Below are 22782 nucleotides of genomic sequence, written 5' to 3'. Positions count from 1 at the left end.
ACTGCCTGTGGAAGTAGTTGAGTAGGAAACATTAGGGACCTTCAAGCAGCTGTTGGATAGGTACATGGATTACGGGAAAATGATATAGTGTAGATTTATTTGTTCTTAAGGGCAGCACGGTAGCATTGTGGATAGCACAATTGCTTCACAGATCCATGGTCCCAGGTTCGATTCCGGCTTGGGTCATTGTCTGTGCGGAGTCTGCACGTCCTCCCCGTGTCTGCGTGGGTTTCCTCTGGGTGCTCCGGTTTCCTCCCACAGTCCAAAGATGTGCGGGTTAGGTGAATTGGCCAATGATAAATTGCCCTTAATGTCCAAATTGCCCTTGGTGTTGGGTGGAGGTGTTGAGTTTGGGTAGGGTGCTCTTTCCAAGAGCTGGTGCAGACTCAAAGGGCCGAATGGCCTCCTTCTGCACTGTAAATTCAATGGTAATCTATGATTAATCTAGGACAAAGGTTCGGCACAACATCGTGGGCCGAAGGGCCTGTTCTGTGCTGTATTTTCTATGTTCTATGTTCTGTTCAGGGAGGCTGGTACGGGAAATGAACCATGCTGCTGGCCTGCCTTGGTCTGCTTTAAAAGCCAGCGATTTAGCCCAGTGAGCTAAACCAGGAAAGATGTGGAGATTCGAAGGGGTGCATTATAGATTCGTGACAATTGTTCGAAAAATAAGAGATTTGAATTACACGGATTTGTGGAAGATATGGCCTGTTCTCTCTCTGTAGGAAACAAAATGTTGAAAGTAGATTTTGTAGAGAAGTTCAAAATCATGACGTTTGTGATGAATGGTAGGTTTTAGGATTATTGGCTTCTAAATATTGGGATATTTTGGGGGTTTCATCCTTGGGATATAGTGTGTTTATCTGCATTGGTCATGTATTAAAAAATAATTTTGTTTGTACAGGCCTGAGAACATCTAGAAAACAGCAGGTGCAATTGACCAGAGCAATGTGGTCTGACTGGAAATGTCCCTGGGGTGTTACTGCGGTTAGTCCACCTGCAGAAGTCATTTATTTTTCAGCTTTGAGATATAAGAACATTGCTGGGTGGAACCCAGGAATTCAGAGAGGCAGTGATATTTGGAGAAGGTTGGGAGAGAGAGAGGGGCTGAATTCTCATCTGCCTGACCACGAGTTCATAATTCTCTCACAGTAGGATAGTTATAAAAGAGTAATAACATGTAAAGCAGAACAGTTTTGTTTGGGGACCAGGAAGAAGCTGAAACCCAGCAGGTGAGCCACTTTTTATGAAGATACTCAGCCAGAGTCTGAACGTGGTTCTTATAAAACAAGTATTACTCCATGTCCTGCTGATTTTAAGATAGATTGAGAGCTGTATGTTTATTTCCTTGTTGTTTAACGGGAAATTGACTCGGAGTGTTCAGGGGTAATTGTAAGATGTTATTTTTGATATGATGTTAAAAAGTTTGATATTGTATTCATAGTAAAGTTTTGTTTTAGAAATACCAAAGACCTAGTTTTTTTTCATGCAATAACCACTGGAGCAAATAATTCTTTCCAAGCAATCTTACAAATAAACAAAGATTTTAGGGTTTCAGTCCAGTATCCTAGCCACTGCTGGTGTCTGGTCTACGTTCATTTTAAAATTGAGGGCTCGTCTGGGAATTTAAGGAGAATTCCTTGCTTGGCTTGGGGTTATTGAACTTAAAGAATGGTCGCATTCTTTCACGTTTTGAAATTTAAATAAGGAGTGGCTGGATAAGGCCCTTTCAATTGCAAACATTTTCCTGGATGTGGAAATGATTATTTGGAATGAAAGGGCGACTAAAACAAGGCTTTTGGGTTTGGTGGAGAAACTGTGGTTAACCTTATCAAAAGGCGTGAGTTAGGTAGAGATAATACAAACCACAGCTCAATATTTAAATTTTCCAGAGACACAGCCTGAATCATTAGAATTAGCTCGAATTCGATTGCAAATATAACTGGAGAAATTGGAAATAGAAGCAAAGGATACACAGATTAGCAATAGCAGAAGCAGTGGAACAGGAGAGATGAAAGTGGCAGAAGCAAAGAAAAAGGAGAGATCGGCAATGGCAGAAGAAAAGGAAAAAGAGAGCTTTTCTAAAGGAAATTGAAAGGAGGACGATTGATGGAGAAATGGAAAGATTAGAAAAGGTTTAAATGGTTAAGGAAAGAGAGAGAGAATCTCCACTTCAGAAAATGGTGCTGCAAGGAGAATATTAACTTAAAAGGTTGAAGTTAAAGGCTGAATCTGAGGAAGGTGAGAGCAAGTAGACATACTTTACAAACACAAGCTTAGTTGGGATATGCTGAAATACATTCAAGCATTTACAAGATTTGATGAGAAACACGTGTAAGGCTTTTTCATTTCATTTGAGGTAGTGGCTAATCAATTGGATTAGCTAAAGACCATGTGGGTAGTGTTGGTTCAGATGAAGCTGGTAGGTCGCACATCACTATTTGAAGAGATATCTAGGGATCATAATGAGGTGAGCTAAACCATATTAATAGCACATGAACTTGTGCCAGAAGCTTACAGACAAAAGTTTAGAAATCTGAGGAAAGAACCATGTCAGACATATATTGAATTCAAAAGATTTAAAAAAAATTAATTTTGATAGGTGGATAAGAAAATAAAAAACAGACCAAACATATGATGCTTTTAGGAAAATAATCATCTTGGAGGAATTAGGAGATTCATTCCACTCAGTAATGAGAACTCAAGTGAAAGAGCAAAGCGCTCAAAATGCTAGACAGGCAGCAGAAATGGCCGATGATTTTGAATTGGTTCATGAAACTAAGTTTGGTTTCTACATTAATTTCAATCTGTTGAAGGATAGAAACCTGACTAATGAGAAATTCATGGTGGTCATTGCAAAGGAGCTTTGTTTGGTAATGTTAAGGAGAGTGTGCCTTAGAGTAAAAAGGAAACCTAGGATCGTGATAGAGTGAAAAGAAAACATAAGTATTTTCATTGTAATAAAGTTGGACATGTGCAGTCACAGTGTTGGTGGCTTAAGAAATGTACAGGGAAGACAGTTTCGGTAAAAGGGGAGAAGGGTTTATTAAAGTAAAAATCATTGTACCAATGGCAGAGGGGCAACAAATTGTGCAGCGCGTCCCATAGTTGGTGAACAAGCAAGTATCAGAACGCTTAAATGATATAATATGTAAGGGTAAGGTGTACTCGTGTGTACCGGTGGAATTGGTAAGGAGATTAAAATTTAAGGGATACAGGAGCGATTCAATCTTTTTTTAAATAAAACATTTTGTGAAGGCATTTGTAATTTTTTTAACAACAATTTCTAAAGCAAACATAACACAGTGAATAGCCTCCTAACAACCAACAACCATACCAGCCAACATGGCGCACACACACAGTTCCCCAGTCCCCCCTCCTCCACTCACTGATTCCACCCAAGCTATCTCCCCCCTACCCCTCTCCCTAAGCCCCCCCCTCTTATCGTATCTGCTGACAGCTTAATTTTCCCCAAGGAAGTCGCTAAACGGCTGCCACCTCCGGGCGAACCCTAACATTGATCCTCTCAGGGTGAACTTGATCTTCTCAAGCCTGAGAAACCCGGCCATGTCCCGAACCCAAACCCCCAATTTCAGGGGCTCTAAGTCCCGCCAATCTAATAAGACCCGTCTCCGGGCTACCCGGGAGACAAAGGACAAAACATCAGCCTCTCTCGCCCCCTGGGCCCCCGGGGGTCCTATCAGCAGATAGGAAAAATCTGTAAATGCAGTTCAATTTGATCTCCGCCGATGAGGCGATGCGAGAGTTGAGGTGAGCTGAAGGGGGAATCTATGAGTATGGAGAGAAGGCAAGTCGGCTCCTTGCATATTAACTGAGGAAATGGGAGGCTGAGAGGGATTGTCCACATTAGAGCGCGGGGCGGGGGCTGCTTTTGGCTCAAGAGAAGGTAAACGGCACAGTTTGTGCCTTCTACGAGGGGTTCTACAAGTCCGAACCACCTCGGGATGAGAGGTATGGTGGAATTTCTGTGGGAGTTGGAATTTCCCAAGGTGGGAGAGGAGGTGCAGGAGGAACTAGATGCCCCGTTGAAGTTGGAGGAGATCAAGGAGGCGCTAAAGTTTATACTTCGGAGAGGGCACCGTAGCTCGATGGGTTTCCCGTGGAATGCCATGAAAAATTCCTAGATCAGCTGGGTCTTCTGTTATTGGGAATGCTCAGGGGTTCCTTTGAGAGAGGTGCCTTGCCACATTCACTAGGGCAGGCATCGATTTCTCTGCTCCTGAAGAAGAACGAATACCCCACAGTCTGCGGGTCATACCATCTGATCTCGCGTGGACGCATCCAGCCTTGCAGGCTCAAAGAATTGGTTTGCACAAATGGCAGGTCGCCTTGAGGCAGCCTTCAAATGGATTTGTTGACGGCATCCTGGCCAAGATGTAGGCGTTAAGACTGGAGCCTTGTCTTCCGGAGGTGGTGGGAAAAGACCAAATGGGATTAGTATCGGGGCAGAGGTTGACAGCAAACGGGACAAGGCTGCCGAACGTGGCCCTCACCCCTGGGGAGGGTTTGGTTCTGGCGATCATTTTTTCACTTGATGCAGAGAAGGCGTTCGACCAGGTAGAATGGGACTACCTGTTCACAATATTAAAGACATTTGGGTTTGGACCGGGCTTCATAGAATTGGTGCAGCTATTGAATGCAGTTCCATTTGCCAGTGTATGCATTAACAAAGTGACCTCTGTCTGAGCCCTTTCTCCTATACCAGGGTACTAGGCAGGGATGTCCAATCTCTCCTTTGTTATTTGCGTTGGCAGTAGAGCCGCTAGCCATGGCGCTGAGAGCTTCTAAAACTTGGCAAAGGATAGTTAGAGAAGTGGTGGAGCATAGGGTCTCACTATATGCATTTATATGTTGGGAATCCGGAGGGGCCATTGGGAAACATGATGGAAATCTTGCAGCGTTTTGGAGTGCTCGGGTGTTGCTTCTTGAGATTTCAAGTATCCGCAGTATTTTTACTTTCATTAACAATACTCACTGGGGTTTCTGTCCTGGCGTGGGTTTCCTAATCTGGGACTTATGGTACTGAAGTAATATTACCATTACTTCTGTTTGTTTTTATATATTCTTTCTTTACTTCATTGTAGTGTTAATGTGAGCCTACTTGTGGCACTAATAAAGATTATTGTTGTTATTATTATTGATAATCAGCGGCATTTTAATAGTTACCATGGTCTGCAAAGAACTGCAGGTTGAGAACAGTAAGAATCGGAATAATCCAGAGATGGGAAACTGAAGGAAATCCGTTATTTTCCTGTTCACTATGTCAGAGAGTTTTATTGTGGTTTACAGCTGCTGTTTGATCTGTGACTAATGACTTAGCCGTGCATTACCCACCTGAAATTACATCTCTGAAATGTATCGCCTTCCAAACAGGCAATGTGTAATTGTCTTTGAGCTACTGGACAAGCTACTGGCATTTATGCAGCTACGCAAACTAATTTCAGGAAATGACTGGAGAAAGTGGTAAATTCTAACTGGACAGTTATCCCGACATTGGTTAGAAAAGGAAACAATCAAACCCAAATTCCTTGACCTAACTGTGTCCAAATAATGCCACTGTTCTACTTCTTTTCCAATGTCTTTATTTTAAGACCTAAGTAAATAGTTCAGTGAAATTGCAAGGCATGAGAACACATTCTCTTCACCTCCTGCCGTGTGGTGTCCTCTGTTTCTCTGTGAAAACAACACAACATTTATAGAAAAGAGTCAGAATTCAGCTTCAGCAGTGGATCAGGACACGGCATTCATAATATTTTCCATACCATAATGCAGGTGCTTGAATGCAACAGTGACATTTACTTGAGTGTTTCTGCAGAGCTCCCATGGCCGAATGGTGAGGGCGTCTCATTTCAATGTGTTCTGTGATGTTATTGGAAGATTCCAGCGTCGAGTCCGACTGCGATCATCGGCGCAGATAAATCTCCTCAAACTTGAAATAAAATCTGCAAAGACTCACATTCAAAGTATCACCTTGCATCATTGACTTTGTCTAGATGTGTGTTTGTGGAACCCACCGCTTCAGTCATCTGATGAAGGAGCTGCTCTCCGAAAGCTAGTGATTCCAAACAAACCTGTTGGACTTTAACCTGGTGTTGTAAGACATCTTACTGTGCTGGCCCCAGTCCAACGCCGGTGTCTCCACATCATGGAAATGAAATCAAAGCGCGCTGAAGCTCCTGCTTTTGTTCCCAAACATTGTCGGTCATTTATTAAAATACATTTTCAACCTTTCTTCTGAGTTTGTTGTTCATCCGTTTTTGAGTGTTGACAAATCAACATAATTTCAATGAACCTTCCACATTATTTGTGTTTCCAAGTTCTGTGTCGATGGATTCAATTTAATCTTTTCAAGTCAGCGAGCTGATGGAAGAAGGGAATAATGTCAATCATGGGGCTGCGAGCAGTGTTTGAACCTTCACACTGAACCCCACGTACAACACTCAAGGAACAATTTCTGAACCACTGGCTCACCACAGCTGGATAATTGTGGCACTGTTACATTGATTAAACGGTCGGTACAAAGCAGCAGGAAATTGACCAGGATCAATAATTCAACACCTTCACATCTTCAGGCGGGATGGGGCAGGGTGTGCTACAAGTGAAGGTCTGTGAGTGAGGACGGGAGGCGAGGAAATGATTCATGATGTAAAATGCGAAGAGAGCTGTAATGTTTAGAGGAAAGTAACAAAAATGTGTCCAGATGAGGTTTTGAGTGGCTGATTCGCAACCGTCCCAATCTAACATGAAGGGATAAAGAATGGAGACTAAAGCAAACCAGAAAAAATTAACAACACAAAATAGCCTGCAGACGGATGTAATGAAGACTAAATCGACCTCCGAAAATCCGAATAAAAAGATTTGGATTTGCCAATACAAAGAAGCCAGATTGGATCAATATTATGTTTGGAGATTATTATTTAAGGAAGCGCTTTGAATTATTACCGTCGATAACTGATAAAACTGATAGGAAGGGAAGAATTGGTTGATTTCTGTCATTGAATACAGGGAAGAATGGGGAGTGTTAAAAAGTGCAACATTTTAATGATGACTGTGGTTTGACAGATCTACTAACACCTCTAACAGTCACACAATTTATCTTTAAACTGGGCCGGTTTAGCTCAATTGGTTGGGCAGCTGGTTTGCCATGAAATGCCAGGCCAGAAGAGAGGGTTCAATTACAAGCTGAGGTTATCCATGAAGGTTTCCCCCTTCTCAACCTTTCCCCCTCGCTTAAGATATGTTGACCCTCAGGGTAAATAGCCACCAGACAGCTCCCCCCCAAAGGGAAAAATCACCCCATTGTCAGCTGGAACTATGACAACTTTACATACAGGCGGCACAGTGCATTGCTGCCTGAGGAGCCCAGATTCAATTCCACCCTTGGGTCAATTTCTGGGTGGAGTTTGTACATTTTCCACGTTTCCTCCGGGTGCTCCAGTTTTCTCCCACAGTCCAAAGATGTGCAGTTTAGGTGGATTGGCCATGATGAATTGCCCCTCAGTGTCCAGGGACGTGCAGTCTTGCGGTGATAGTGCTGTGTGGACGAGGGCGAGGTGTTTTCAGAACCCCAAAATGTATCATGGAGTTCACCCAACCTCTCCCTTTAATGGATTGTTGCTTTTGAAGCACACGGCTTGTTCCCCAGGGCTGGGATTACAATTATGGACACGTGGTTTTTAAAACAAAACAATGTTTATTCCATGAACTCAAATTAACCTATTAAATAAACATTGGATCTCTGAATACCCCTTACTTCAAAGAAAACCCAGAAAATAATACAACACTAAATAATCCCTCAAAATGTTCCTTCAAACATCCAAAAGGCTTCAAACCTTAAACAGTAACACACCAGGTCACAGTTAATATATATTCTCTGTTGGATGGCAGAGATATATCAGCTTGGTTGACTTCAGCTCCAGCACCTTGCTTTTCTTCCTGCAGCTCTCTGGAAACACCCAGACACACACAAGCTGCTTTTTCAAACTGAAACCAAAAGCAGAAGTGATCTCAGCCCCCCCCCTGTGACATCACTTCAGTAATATGATCAGCTTCATCTGTTAAAGATACATTTCTTCAGCATCCAATTCTTAAAGGCACTCTCACATGACAAAACCAAATGAACTTTCTTGCATTCAAGGGTTTGTCTCACACTTTCCCCACAATAAACACCATTTGAAAACTTTCAAAGACGAGTGCAGATGAATTCACACAGGCATATACCATAGAACAGCTGAACAAAACAGATGGTTGAGACAACATATTGAGATACAAATTTAGACTGTGAATTAGAATGCTGGTGCACGCTTTGGCGGAGGTAGTTAAAGTGACTCTTTTTTAAACAGATGATCCTAAGTTCAAACATCAGTGGAATCTCTACCTCTGCATTCAATCCTTGGCTTTAAATCAAAGGGCAATGTCGAGAAGAAATAATTGGATTTTCATGTTGAAAACAGAAAACACTGGAAAAAAACACTCTGTAGGTTCGTAGTCAGATCGGGTGAAATAAATGTTTAAATCCAATTGTTCCCAATACTGCCCCCACCCCGTCCCCAGGATCAGCTGTTATTTGCTCTACGTTTTTACTTTACTCTGCGCTGACCTTGGTTCTGTTATTAAAATATTCTGCTACCTTTGTGCTACTATCAGCACCTTCTTTAGTCTTTAACACTATCATGAACTCGGTTTTTGTTCTGTTCCATAGAGTATTTCTCAAATCTTTCTTAGCTCCATCTATCGTAGAACTTCTATTTTGCTCAGCGACACAACTCCTTCTTAAACCGAAATAAACCCCCAAAAATAAACCAAAAACGAAATAAAATTTCTCATTTTTTTCATCACCAAAGATGAACCCGCGGACTCCAAATGTCAGCTCTGTTTTTCACTCCGCGGGTGTTCTCAGCTCTGGTGAGATTATTTTTCCAGCATTTCCAGTTTTTATTCCAGATTTTCAGCATCCTCAATATTTTCACCTTATTGCAGGATGGAACTGACGCAAAGCCAATTGGGAGAAATGCTACAAGACTAGAAAATGTTGTAGCGATGCCATGCTACCTTAGAGTGGGCACACAGCCCCATCTGCAAAGCATTCTACAAAGTTGCCTCCAAATCCATCCCAAATAGATATCACTTAGTGTACACCCTCTCCTTCAGCACTACAGGGAAACTGGTGAGCCAGATATATTTGATCATTTGATGGACTCTACCTGGCAAGCTACATGGCAAGAAACCAATCAAAACTTGTTTTTCACCTATTCCATCCAGAACTCCTGGAAGTTCCTATGCTACCTTGGAGAAGCCCCTGACGCCTATTATAGTAAATGCCAACAACGTAGCAACCTCTCTCTTCCATATGGGATAGGCACCCCTGGAGTATAATGTGAAGAATCAAATAAAGACAGAGTGGAGAGCATTTCGAAGGCATTACAATTTCAGGTCCTGCCCCGAACACTTCACTGAGTGGAATTCTACAACGTGCTGCAAAAACATCAAAGCCTGGCACTGCTGCTGAACACCATTGTGCCCGACCTGTGGCAACTTTCTTCCTGAGGTCCTCAAACACATTGGCAAACATGCCCGCTGCTGGTTGGCTCGATTAATAATAATAATTGCTTATTGTCACAAGTAGGCTTCAATGAAGTTACCATGAAAAGCCCCTAGTCGCCACATTCCGGCGCCTGTTCGGGGAGACTGGTACGGGAATTGAACCCGCGCTGCTGGCATTGTTCTGCATTACAAGCCAGCTGTTTAGCCCACTGTGTTAAACCAGCCCCTCACCAAGACTACCAGTGAAGGGAGAACCCTAGCACATGTCGATATTCCTCAGCCTCACAAATCCAGTCAAAGACACAAACGTACCTTCAAGCTACCGATCAATATCTCTGCTCTCTGCCTGCTACAAGCTCCCGGAATACCTCATCTTCCAGCGGCTCCATGCCAGAGGTGGAGAAAATCTTGAAAGCTGACCAAGCCGGGGTGAAGCACAGACAACATTCTTGCCCTAACCACAGCAATTGAAAATTTATTTGAAAATAGCCTCAAACAGGTGCTGGCTTTTCGATCTCATTCGTCATGGTCTGACACATTGGTCTCCTTGTCCAAATCTTAAGAATGCTCTCCCGATGGGTTTTTGGCACCATCAAACTCTTATTCTGAGATAGAGAATTCAGGGTGATCATGGGTGAGGGGACTCGTGCCTGGAAGCAAAAGTCCAAAGAGTTTCCCCAGGGAACTGTTCTAGCCACAATGCTTTTCCAAAATTATATCAGCGATCTGCCTCCAAACATGTTGAGTAAGATCATCAATGCTGACGATATCAGATCGGAATCTGAATGGTGGCACTGTGGCACAGTGGTTAGCACTGCTGCTTCAGAGCTGCAGGGATCCGGGTCCAATTTCAGCCTTGGGAAACAGTCTGTGTGGTATAGAATTTACCGTGCAGAAGGAGGCCATTCAGCCCATTGAGTCTGCACCTGCCCTTGGAAAGAGCACCCTATCTAAGCACACACCTCCACTCTATCTCCATTACCCAGTAATCCCACCCAACCTTTTTGGACACTCAGGGCAATTTAGCATGGCCAATCCACCTAACGTGCACATCTTTGGACTGTGGGAGGAAACCAACGCACCCAAAGGAAACCCACGCACACACGGGGAGAACGTGCAGACTCTGCACAGACAGTGACCCAAGCCGGGAATGGAACGTGGGACCCTGGAGCTGTGAAGAAACAGTGCTAACCACTGTGTTACCATGCCGCCATTCAGAAACTGATCAGATGTCATTTGCACTTTCTCCCCGGGTGTGCGGGGGTTTCCTCCGGGTGCTGCGGTTTCCTCCCACAGCCCAAAGATGTGCAAGTTAGGTGGATTGGCCATGCTAAATTGCCCCTTAGTGTCCAAAAGGTTAGGTGGGATAACGGGGATAGGGTTGAGGCGTGGGGTTAAGTAGAGTGCTCTTTCCAAGGGCCGGTGCAGACTTGATGGACCGAATAGCCTTCGTCTGCACTGTGACTTCTATGTTTTTGATATCTGCTGTGCCTCTCAGTCTCGGGCTTTTTTGAAAGCAGAAACCTAAACTAACCAATAATGTTGCAAAGGTGACCAACTACTGTGAGACAGAGAAGATCAAAGCGCGAAACAAACTCCTCCCCAGGAGGAGTGCTGGTACTTTATGAGGTGCACATTGTTAAATCTTAAGGACCTCAGCTCTTTCTCTCATCTACACAATTGCGGAGTACTGGGCACCAATATGGTCCAAGTCATCCCATATCAATCTTGTCAATCCCCAACTCAACGCAACAATGTGCATCATCTTGGGCCCCTCCGATAAACCCAGCTCCCCTCATTCCCAATCCTGACCAACACCCTTGCAAACAGGGGGCGATTTCAACATGAAATCCCCTGGAGTCGGTTCACATCACCCAAGCCTGCTGCTGCACAAAACCTTCCCAATCCATTGGCTGCATGCCTCCCATCATGCCAGCTTGTATGGTTAAGAACATTGTGCCGGTAAATAACACGATGGGCCCTGTGGCAGCAGCAATTGAATCAAGACGCCACCATTAAAAAACAGTTCCTCATCAGAGATCCCACAGCCCACCCACCGAACTCCATCTTCCACACCAACTGGATTGTATTGATTGATCTGCTGTATCGAGGTACAGTGAATATTGTTCTACGTACAGTCCATAAGACCATAAGACATAGGAGTGGAAGTAAGGCCATTCGGCCCATCGAGTCCACTCCACCATTCAATCATGGCTGATTTCAACTCCATTTACCCGCTCTCTCTCCATAGCCCTTAATTCCTCGAGAAATCAAGAATTTATCAACTTCTGTCTTAAAGACACTCAACGTCCCGGCCTCCACCGCCCTCTGTGGCAATGAATTCCACATACCCACCACTCTCTGGCTGAAGAAATTTCTCCTCATCTCTGTTCTAAAGTGACTCCCTTTTATTCTAAGGCTGTGCCCCCGGGTCCTAGTATCCCCTGTTAATGGAAACAACTTCCCTACATCCACCCTATCTAAGCCATTCATTATCTTGTAAGTTTCTATTAGATCTCCCCTCAACCTCCTAAACTCCAATGAATATAATCCCAGGATCCTCAGACGTTCATCGTATGTTAGGCCTACCATTCCTGGGATCATCCGTGTGAATCTCCGCTGGACCCGCTCCAGTGCCAGTATGTCCTTCCTGAGATGTGGGGCCCAAAATTGCTCACAGTATTCTAAATGGGGCCTAACTAATGCTTTATAAAGCTTCAGAAGCACATCCCTGCTTTTATATTCCAAGCCTCTTGAGATGAATGACAACATTGCATTTGCTTTCTTAATTACGGACTCAATCTGCAAGTTTACCTTTAGAGAATCCTGGACTAGGACTCCCAAGTCCCTTTGCACTTCAGCATTATGAATTTTGTCACCGTTTAGAAAATAGTCCACGCCTCTATTCCTTTTTCCAAAGTGCAAGACCTCGCATTTGCCCACGTTGTATTTCATCAGCCATTTCTTGGACCACTCTCCTAAACTGTCTAAATCTTTCTGCAGCCTCCCCACCTCCTCCATACTACCTGCCCCTCCACCTATCTTTGTATCATCGGCAAACTTAGCCAGAATGCCCTCAGTCCCGTCATCTAGATCGTTAATATATAAAGAGAACAGCTGTGGCCCCAACACTGAACCCTGCGGGACACCACTCGTCACCGGTTGCCATTCCGAAAAAGAACCTTTTATCCCAACTCTCTGCCTTCTGCCTGACAGCCAGTCGTCAATCCATGTTAGTACCTTGCCTCGAATACCATGGGCCCTTATTTTACTCAGCAGTCTCCCGTGAGGCACCTTATCAAAGGCCTTTTGGAAGTCAAGATAGATAACATCCATTGGCTCTCCTTGGTCTAACCTATTTGTTATCTCTTCAAAGAACTCTAACAGGTTTGTCAGGCAAGACCTCCCCTTACTAAACAGTCCAGACAGGTCGTTCCATACATGAAAGTATATAAGACACACGATAGATACACAATGTAAATGCATAGACACAGACATCGGGTGAAGCATACGGAATGTAGTACTACTCAGTAGAGAAGATGTGTGGAGATGATAGTTTAGCTCATAAGAGGGTCATTTCGGAGTCTGGTAACAGCGGGGAAGAAGCTGGTTTGAATCTGTTGGTGCCTATTCTCAGACTTTTGTATCTCCTGCCTGATGGAAGAGGTTGGAAGAGATAATAACCCAGGCGGGAGGGGTCTTTGATTCTGCTGCCTGCTTTCCCAAGGCAACGGGAGGCGTAGATGGAGTCAATGGATGGGAGGCGGTTTCTGGACTCTCTGTAGTTTCTTACGGTCTTGGGCTGAGAAATTGCCACCAGGGTGTGATGTGTTGGGCACTCTTGAACAGTTTTCACACTGGCGAAGGCTTTTGTGCAGCAAATTGACAGGGAACCAGGACTGGAGGTCTGGGACACCCTGATCAATGACTCGTGTGATTGAATAGTGTCCCGGAAAAAGTTCAGCGGGGGGCTCAGAAAGGTCTTTTTAGCCACTTTGGGAGCACTTTGCCTGGCTTGGTGACCACTGCACAGGCTAAAACAAAAATGGAACACAAAACTTGTTGGTACTATATCCTAAAACAGCTGGGAATCCCTCAATATGTATTGTCACCATCAGAGCCTGTAAAAACTCTGACCATCACCAGACTGTCTGAAATGACCCGGTGAAAGGCAGGCTATCCTTTAACACTGTCCAGATTCAGTGACAGTGTTTGGAGGAATGTGAGAGAGTAAATATAGATTTGCAGGAGCATTAGTGAATGTACACATTCAAGCAAGCCACAACTCATTTCCTTCTGTCGAGGCGGGTGTTATTGTAGTACCAGTGATCGCATGTTGCAGTTTCACATTTACTTTTCCTCCTGAGTAGATGTAGGTAGCTTATTTCCCCACTTGAGTATCTCTGGGTGAATGGTTTTAGGAGCAGGGTAAGTGCTAACATCTGGTGAACTTTCAGTGCAATCTCTCCATGTACATAATACTCTTGATGCCATCTCACCAAGACTCTAGAAATTGCAGAAATTCATCCCTATTTGAGTGCTCAAATGTCTTTGCAATGAAGGCCCACAAAAATCTCCCCCATAATTGTTTGCTGAACCTACATGCGAGCTTTCAGTGTATTATTAACGAGCCTGATACCGTTGGAACCAACACTTCCCAATCTCTCGCCATTTTAGGAATATTCCGTCTGCCTCTTTTTCTACCAAAGTGGATAACTGTATATTCATTCGTACGGCACTCCATCTGCCATGTCCGTGCCCATTCACTTAGCCCGTACAAGTCCACTTGAAGCCTCCTAGCATCTTCCTCACAACCGCCATTTCCATCTAGTTCTGTGCCATTAACAAATTTGGAAACATTGCAATCTAAACCATTTATATGGATTGTGACCAGATGTGGCCCTAGCCCTGATGCTTGTGATTCCCCACCCGTAAAAGACAGCCATCCTGAGAATGACACTCTTTTTCCTCTTCTACGTTGTTTGTCTGTGACGCAATTCATCGTCCATCCGAGTACATTGCTCCCAATGCCCTGCGCCCTCACTTTGTTTCTTAGCCTCCGCTGTGAGAACTTATCAAAGTCTTCTGAAAATCCAACTCCACTCAGTTTGTTTATCTGTGCAACAAGTAACAAGCTAAAGAACCGCCAATATGTTCATCAAAGATGAACTTCCCTTTCACAAATTCATGTTTACTATCCTTGAATTGATCATTATTTTCCATGTGTTCAATTTTTGGGGGAAGGGGTGGCTACTGTTATTGCCGCTCGCATAGCTCGCGTGGTAACCGGGTGACCCAAGATAATCCTCTGTGGACCAAACATCTGAATCCCACCACGGCATATTGTTATTAAAGGTTCATCTGGAATTTTCTTCAGGAAAAGAAATTTGCCGTCCTTACCTCACCTGGCCTGGCTTATCTGTGACTCCAGACCCACAGCAATGTGGTTGACTCTGAATTGCCTCAGGTTTAGTCACTAAGTGCTGGCCCAGCCACAGGTGATGCCACATCCCATGAACGGATATTAAAAAAAGGAGGGAGATTAATATAAGAAACCTTGATTTGGGCAGCACGGTGGCGCAGTGGTTAGCTCTGCTGCCTCACGGCGTCGAGGTCCCAGGTTCAATCCCAGCTCTGGGTCACTGTCAGTGTGGGGTTTGCATTTTATCCCCGTGTTTGCATGGGTTTCGCCCCCACAACCCAAAGATGTGCAGGGTGGGTGGATTGGCCACGCTAAATTGGCCCTTAATTGGAAAAAATGAATTGGGTACTCTAAATTTATAAAACAAAGTCTTGATTTCTCCTCTCACTACGCACCTAGAAACAGACAGGCATTTTTGATTTTTGATCCCCCCTCCCCCACCTTGTAAATCGTGTATTTTCACCAACCCTTAGGTTCGGAGTACTCGAATGTTCTGTGACTAAATTGCGCAGCAAACTCGAGATAAGATGAAATAAAACAGTAGGTTTCGTTCACACACATACACACCAGTCACGGTGTTTTGCAATGTGCAGCCCTGTTGCACTCGTACAATAATAGATGGATGAGGCAAAGAAAGGGGTACAGGGCTGGACCAGGTTAAAAATGCAAGTTCCGGATTTTGGTGAGTCCGGTATCCTGGAAACATTCCGGAATCTACAGCATTGTCCAGGTAATCACTTTGTGATTTAATAAATGATGATGTTCAAAGTATTAACTGAACGTGTATGTTCAGTGACTGGAATTAATATTAGTCTCTATGGGCCCTAATTGTTTCACTAGAGGGTTTACCTTCACTATGAATACGTGCTTCATTTTGACATGTTTTCCCAGACTGCAGAAGCATCAACTGCAACATTGATTCCATTGTGGGCTGAATAATGAATTGGAGTCTGGTGTTCCAGATACAAGATGTACTTTATGACATCCAGAAGATTTACTATCCCTTTCTTGTCGCTGTTGGTGTTCCGAGTAAGGATCTATATTTAACTCTTATCTTAGTAACTCTGTTAAACTACATTGTTGTTTTTGATATTAACATTACACTGTCGTGTTTTATGTTGTACCCGGTATTCTGCTAATCTCAATTATAAGTATTACAGCATGTTTTACAATATTGCTGGTTACTTAATCCTGTCTCTACTGTGGTTCAAATTCCTGTGAGTCACTACACCCAGCTACTAATTTTCTAAAGTATATTTCACTGTATTATCGCACTGATCATTAATTTACCAATTCTCCCCACTGTGGAGTTCCTGGGACATTTGATATGTAACAGAAGACTTACTGAGCTCCAATGCGTGCCATATATAAATGTGTGGCTGATGTATGGTGTATTTTTTGGTGATTCCTGCATCCTGATAAAGTACACAATTCCTTAGGATCATGGCAACATTCGCAGGTGGTCACTATTGACAAAGGGATCCATATGAGATTAAACACGGGACCTATCAGTATTAAAAAGATTTTGCTTCAGTGATAACGCAGAACCCTTAGATTTTTTTAACAGCATATACGAATATCTTTGTGATCTGTCAGTGTCTACATCGAGTCTGTAGATTATGTTGGGAGTCATAGAATTTACAAGGGACACATGGAATGTAAATCGACCTGTGAGTGTCTCAGTTTAACTCAAAGCCTTTAACTGTCTTCTTCGATATGGACAAGACATTAGTGTATGTTGGTCGATATTGACAGGTGGCTTCTGAGAGTGTCCTTAATGACAGGCTGTTTCTGAATGTGTCTCAGCATTTACAGGACATTTCTGAGTGAATGGCAACATTTACAGCAGGTCTACATATTCCCTGTCATCCAGATAAATGTGGTCCCACCGTCATTCAAATCTGTACATATTTATTCAAACTAAGACCATCTTGCAAGTGCATGATTTTAAGAGATGCAATATTTGAAGTTAGATGTGAAGACCGTTTCAGCATTTGCAACCAGGGATATATTTATTAATCAGATTTTACATGGGCTTCTAAAGATTGTGCTGAAGTTTATCGGTGAAGGCAGTGAACTTACTAATGATAATGATAATAATGATAATGGGTGGCACAGTAGTTAACACTACTGCCTCACAATGCCAGGGCCTTGGGTGACTATGGCTTTTTCAAATTATCCCCATGTCTGCATGGGTTTCCTCCGTGTGCTCCCGTTTCCTCCAATAGTCCAAAGATGTGCAGGGTTTTTTTCTTCTTTTTTTTAAATTAAAAATTTAGGGTGCCTAATTCATCATTTCCAATTAAGGGGCAATTTAGCGTGGCCAATCCACCTACCCTGCACATCTTTGGGTTGTGGGGGCAAAACCCACGCAGGTACGTGGAGAATGTGCAAACTCCACACGGACAGTGACCCAGAGCCGGAATATTCGGACCTCAGCGTCGTGAGGCAGTAGAGCTAACCATTGCAGGAGGGAGGGTTTCAGATTTCTGGATAATTGGGGCTCATTCTGGGGTCGGTGGGACCTCTCCAAATGGGATGGTCTACACCTGGACCAGAGGGGTACCAATATCCTGGGGGGGAAATTTGCTAATGCTCTTCGGGAGGGTTTAAACTAGTTCAGCAGGGGCTTGGGAACCTGAATTGTAGCTCCAGTATACAGGAGGTTCAGAGTAGTGAGGTCATGAGTAAGGTTTCAAAGTTGCAGGAGTGTACCGGCAGGCAGGAAGGTGGTTTAAAGTGTGTCTTCTTCAATGCCAGGAGCATCCGGAATAAGGTGGGTGAACTTGCGGCATGGGTTGGTACCTGGGACTTTGATGTTGTGGCCATTTCAGAGACATGGATAGAGCAGGGACAGGAATGGTTGTTGCAGGTGCCGGGGTTTAGATATTTCAGTAAGCTCAGGGAAGGTGGTAAAAGAGGGGGAGGGGTGGCATTGTTAGTCAAGGACAGTATTACGGTGGCAGAAAGGACATTTGATGAGGACTCGTCTACTGAGGTAGTATGGACTGAGGTTAGAAACAGGGAAGGAGATGTCACCCTGTTAGGGGTTTTCTATAGGCCTCCGAAAAGTTCCAGAGATGTAGACGAAAGGATTGCAAAGATGATTCTGGATAGGAGCGAAAGCAACAGGGTAGTTGTTATGGGGGACTTTAACTTTCCAAATATTGACTGGAAAGGCTATAGTTTGAGTACTTTAGATGGGCCTGTTTTTGTCCAATGTGTGCAGGAGAGTTTCCTGACACAGTATGTAGATAGGCCAACGAGAGGCGAGGCCATTTTGGATTTGGTACTGGGTAATGAGCCAGGACAGGTGTTAGATTTGGAGGTAGGTGAGCACTTTGGTGATAGTGACGACAATTCGATTAAGTGTACTTTAGTGATGGAAAGGGATAGGCATATACCGCAGGGCAAGAGTTATATCTGGGGGAAAGGCAATTATGATGCGATGAGGCAAGACTTAGGATGCATCAGATGGAGAAGAAAACTGCAGGAGATGGGCACAATGGAAATGTGGAGCTTGATAAAGGAACAGCTACTGCGTGTCCTTAATAAGTATGTACCTGTCAGGCAGGGAGGAAGTGGTCGAGCAAGGGAACCGTGTTTTACTAAAGCAGTCGAAACACTTGTCAAGAGGAAGAAGGAGGCTTATGTAAAGATGAGACATGAAGGTTCAGTTAGGACGCTCGAGAGTTACAAGTTAGCTAGGAAGGACCTAAAGAGAGAGCTAAGAAGAGCCAGGAGGGGACATGAGAAGTCTTTGGCAGGTAGGATCAAGGATAACCCTAAAGCTTTCTCTAGATATGTCAGGAATAAACGAATGACTAGGGTAAGAGTAGGGCCAGTCAAGTACAGTAGTGGGAAGTTGTGCTTGGAGTCCGAGGAGATAGGAGAGGTGCTAAATGAATATTTGTCATCAGTATTCACACAGGAAAAAGACAATGTTGTCGAGGAGAATACTGAGATTCAGGCTACTAGACTAGAAGGGTTCATAAGGAGGAGGTGTTAGCAATTCTGGAAAGTGTGAAAATAGATAAGTCCCTTGATGGATGGGATTTATCCTAGGATACTCTGGAAGCTAGGGAGGAGATTGCTGAGCCTTTGGCTTTGATCTTTAAGTCATCTTTGTCTACAGGAATAGTACCAGAAGACTGGAGGATAGCAAATGTTGTTCCTTAGTTCAAGAAGGGGAGTAGAGACAACCCCGGTAACTATAGACCAGTGAGCCTTACTTTTATTGTGGGCAAAATTGGAAAGGTTTATAAGAGATAGAATGTATCTTCATCTGGAAAGGAATAATTTGATTAGCGATAGTCAACACGGTTTTGTAAAGGGTAGGTCGTGCCTCACAAACCTTATTGAGTTCTTAGAGAAGGTGACCAAACAGGTGGATGAAGGTAAAGCAGTTGATGTGGTGTATATGGATTTCAGTAAAGCGTTTGATAAGGTTCCCCATGGTAGGCTACTGCAGAAAATATGGAGGCATGGGATTCAGGGTGATTTAGCAGTTTGGATCAGAAATTGGCTAGCTGGAAGAAGACAAAGGGTGGTGGTTGATGGGAAATGTTCAGACTGGAGTCCAGTTACTAGTGGTGTACCACAAGGATCTGTCTTGGGGCCACTGCTGTTTGTCATTTTTATAAATGACCTGGAGGAGGGCGTAGAAGGATGGGTGAGTAAATTTGCAGATGACACTAAAGTCGGTGGAGTTGTGGACAGTGCGGAAGGATGTTACAAGTTACAGAGGGACATAGATAAGCTGCAGCGCTGGGCTGAGAGGTGGCAAATGGGGTTTAATGCAGAAAAGTGTGAGGTGATTCATTTTGGAAGGAATAACGGGAAGACAGAGTACTGGGCTAATGGTAAGATTCTTGGCAGTGTGGATGAGCAGAGAGATCTCGGTGTCCATGTACATAGATCCCTGAAAGTTGCCACCCAGGTTGAGAGGGTTGTTAAGAAGGCGAACGGTGTGTTAGCTTTTATTGGTAGAGGGATTGAGTTTCGGAGCCATCATGTTGCAGCTGTACAAAACTCTGGTGCGGCTGCAATTGGAGTATTGCGTGCAATTCTGTTCGCCGCATTATAGGAAGGATGTGGAAGCATTGGAAAGGGTGCAGAGGAGATTTACCAAAATGTTGCCTGGTATGGAGGGAAGATCTTATGAGGAAAGGCTGTGGGACCTGAGTCTGTTTTCGTTAGAGAGAAGAAGGTTAAGAGGTGACTTAATTGAGGCATACAAGATGATCAGAGGATTGGATAGGGTGGACAGTGAGAGCCTTTTTCCTCGGATGGTGATGGGACATAGCATGAGGGGACATAGCTTTAAATTGAGGGGAGATAGATATAGGACAGATGTCAGAGGTAGGTTCTTTACTCAGAGAGTAGTAAGGGCGTGGAATGCCCTGCCTGCAACAGTAGTGGACTCGTCAACACTAAGGGCATTCAAATGGTCATTGGATAGACATATGGACGATAAGGGAATAGTGTAGATGGGCTTTAGAGTGGTTTCACAGGTCGGCGCTACATCGAGGGACGAAGGGCCTGTACTGCACTGTAATGTTCTATGTTCTATGTTTTATTGCGGCGTGTTACCCCTAGATGTGCAGGTTAGGTGGATTGGCCATGCTGAATTGCCCCTCAGTGTTGAAAAGTTAGGTAGCGTTACTGGTTGACAGCAATACGGTGGAGGCGTAGGCTTTAGTAGGGTGCTCTTTCCAAGGGTCGGTGCAAACTAAATGGGCCGAATGGTCTCCTTCTGCACTGTTGGAATTCCATGATTCAGATACTGTACCAAAGCATATATTGGACATGGAAGGAATTTGGCAAATTCTGGGTATTACGAAAACTGGACGATAACTTTCACATAAATCCACAGGACAAGTCTACAAATTCGGTGCTGTTGCCTGGGAGGAATTCCGAGTCTTTACTGATTTACACAGCCAGGTTGAACAAATGCATCTATATTTAGTTGGGAATTGAAAACTGCAACAACAATGAAATGACCGTATTTACTTTTGGGTATGTTTAATTTAGGTTGTATTATTATTCCCAAATCTGGGTGTGTTTATGAAAATGTTGTCTTTGTCCTGAAGCCCTGGTACAGTTATTCAATCCTATTACTGGATGGGAAAACCAAAAAAATACCGTTGTCATGAACGTTAATAAAACTTTGTCTATGTCTGTGATGAGGCTTTGTATCTAAGGTACACGCTTTCAATGGGGCAAAGTTACATTGCAAATGGTAGAGTTCATACTTTCCAAATCTATACCAGATATAATAAACTGTATGAAAACTGGAAGAGCCTTAAACTAGAAGAGACTTTATTGAAACAAAACACATTATATGGTGTGATCTCTGCTACATTTTTATAAATAATCTCTCCTGGAAGCAGGGTTGATACCCAAAGGATACAAATCAAGGACAATTGACAAAATATAAGGGAAATAGGGATTGTTATTTTAGGCAGCATGTTTCCTGGAATTCCTGGAATTCACGAACTGAAAGATGATGGAAACAGATTTAATGCTAACTTCAAGAATAACGGATAGAGTGGAGAAATAAGGACTAAGTATATATCACTTTCAGAAATCTGACTCTAGCACAGCACACAGATTGGTCTTGTGGTGTGGGATTATATGCTCCACTGATCTCACCAAGGCCTCCATCTATCTTATACTTCTGCATTTTGTGTTGTTTATAATTTGATGTCTGTTTTCTTTCCTGACAGTTAACTTGCTGACGATTGCGATACTATCTAAGGGAAAGTGTGGTCTCTCCAAAGGCACCACATGCTACTTGGTGGCCATGGCAGCAGCGGATATGCTGGTCGCTATCCTTGATTCGATGTTGAGGCAGATTCCAATTTCTTATTCGAGACTGTTTTCTTTCCTTTGGTATGTTCCGGTGTGCAATATCCATGCCGTGCTGCTTTATGCTACTACAGACTGTTCAGTTTGGTTCACCGTCACTTTCACCTTTGATCGATTTGTGGCTATTTGCTGGCAGAATGTGAAAGTGAAATATTGCACACAGAAAACTGCAGTTACCGTTATTGGAACAGTGTCATTTCTCAGTTGTTTAAAGAATATATTCTGGTACTTCCTGTTGAGAGGTCGCTATAAATTTTCAAACGCCCCTTGGTTTTGCTATGGAACATTTGGTATTTTGTATTCAAAGTTCTGGATAGTAATTGAACTTCTTCATTATATTCTCAACCCATGTGTCCCATTTTTTATCATTATGCTGCTCAATAGTTTAACCGTAAGGTACATTTTAGTGGCCAGCAGAGCCCGGAGGAGAATCAGAGGTCATGTAAGTCAGGAGAGCCCCAGCGATCCAGAGATGGAGAGCCGAAGGAAATCTATCATTTTACTGTTTGCTATCTCGGCGAATTTCATTCTTTTATGGGCAGTGTATATGTTCTATTATATGTGGATCCGGATGATATATTTAGGTTTTAGTGACATATATTTACCTCCCTTCGTAAGAGAACTGGGATTGATGCTGCAGCTTTTGAGCTGCTGCACAAACACCTGCATTTATGTACTGACACAGGCTAAGTTCAGAAATCAGCTAAAGAATATGTTGAGCTATGAAGGTAGATCAGGGCAGTGCAGTTGACGTTGTCTACTTGGATTTACCAAGGCTTTTGACAAGGTACTACATGGTAGGTTGGTGCAAAAGGTTAAATCTCACGGAATCCAGGGTGAGGTAGCCAACTGGATACAAAATTGGCTTGGCGACTGAAGCCAAAGGGTGGTTGTGGAGGGTTGTTTTTCAAACTGGAGACCTGTGA

General features: G+C 43.6%; 1 long non-coding RNA gene across 1 annotated transcript in view; it reads left to right on the top strand.

The window, feature by feature from the left end:
* LOC140410220 (uncharacterized) overlaps nucleotides 1-22115 on the top strand; it is a 32811-nt gene extending 10696 nt beyond the window's left edge. The window contains exons 2-3 of the long non-coding RNA XR_011940576.1: nucleotides 15878-16015; nucleotides 21715-22115. This is a non-coding gene — a long non-coding RNA (uncharacterized lncRNA). The remainder of the gene's footprint in view (nucleotides 1-15877; nucleotides 16016-21714) is intronic.
* The last annotated feature ends 667 nt before the right edge of the window (nucleotides 22116-22782 follow it).

This window comes from Scyliorhinus torazame, chromosome 4 (assembly GCF_047496885.1).
Source record: "Scyliorhinus torazame isolate Kashiwa2021f chromosome 4, sScyTor2.1, whole genome shotgun sequence".
NCBI classification, from domain to species: domain Eukaryota; kingdom Metazoa; phylum Chordata; class Chondrichthyes; order Carcharhiniformes; family Scyliorhinidae; genus Scyliorhinus; species Scyliorhinus torazame.
This window is presented reverse-complemented; position numbering and strand designations above follow the sequence as displayed.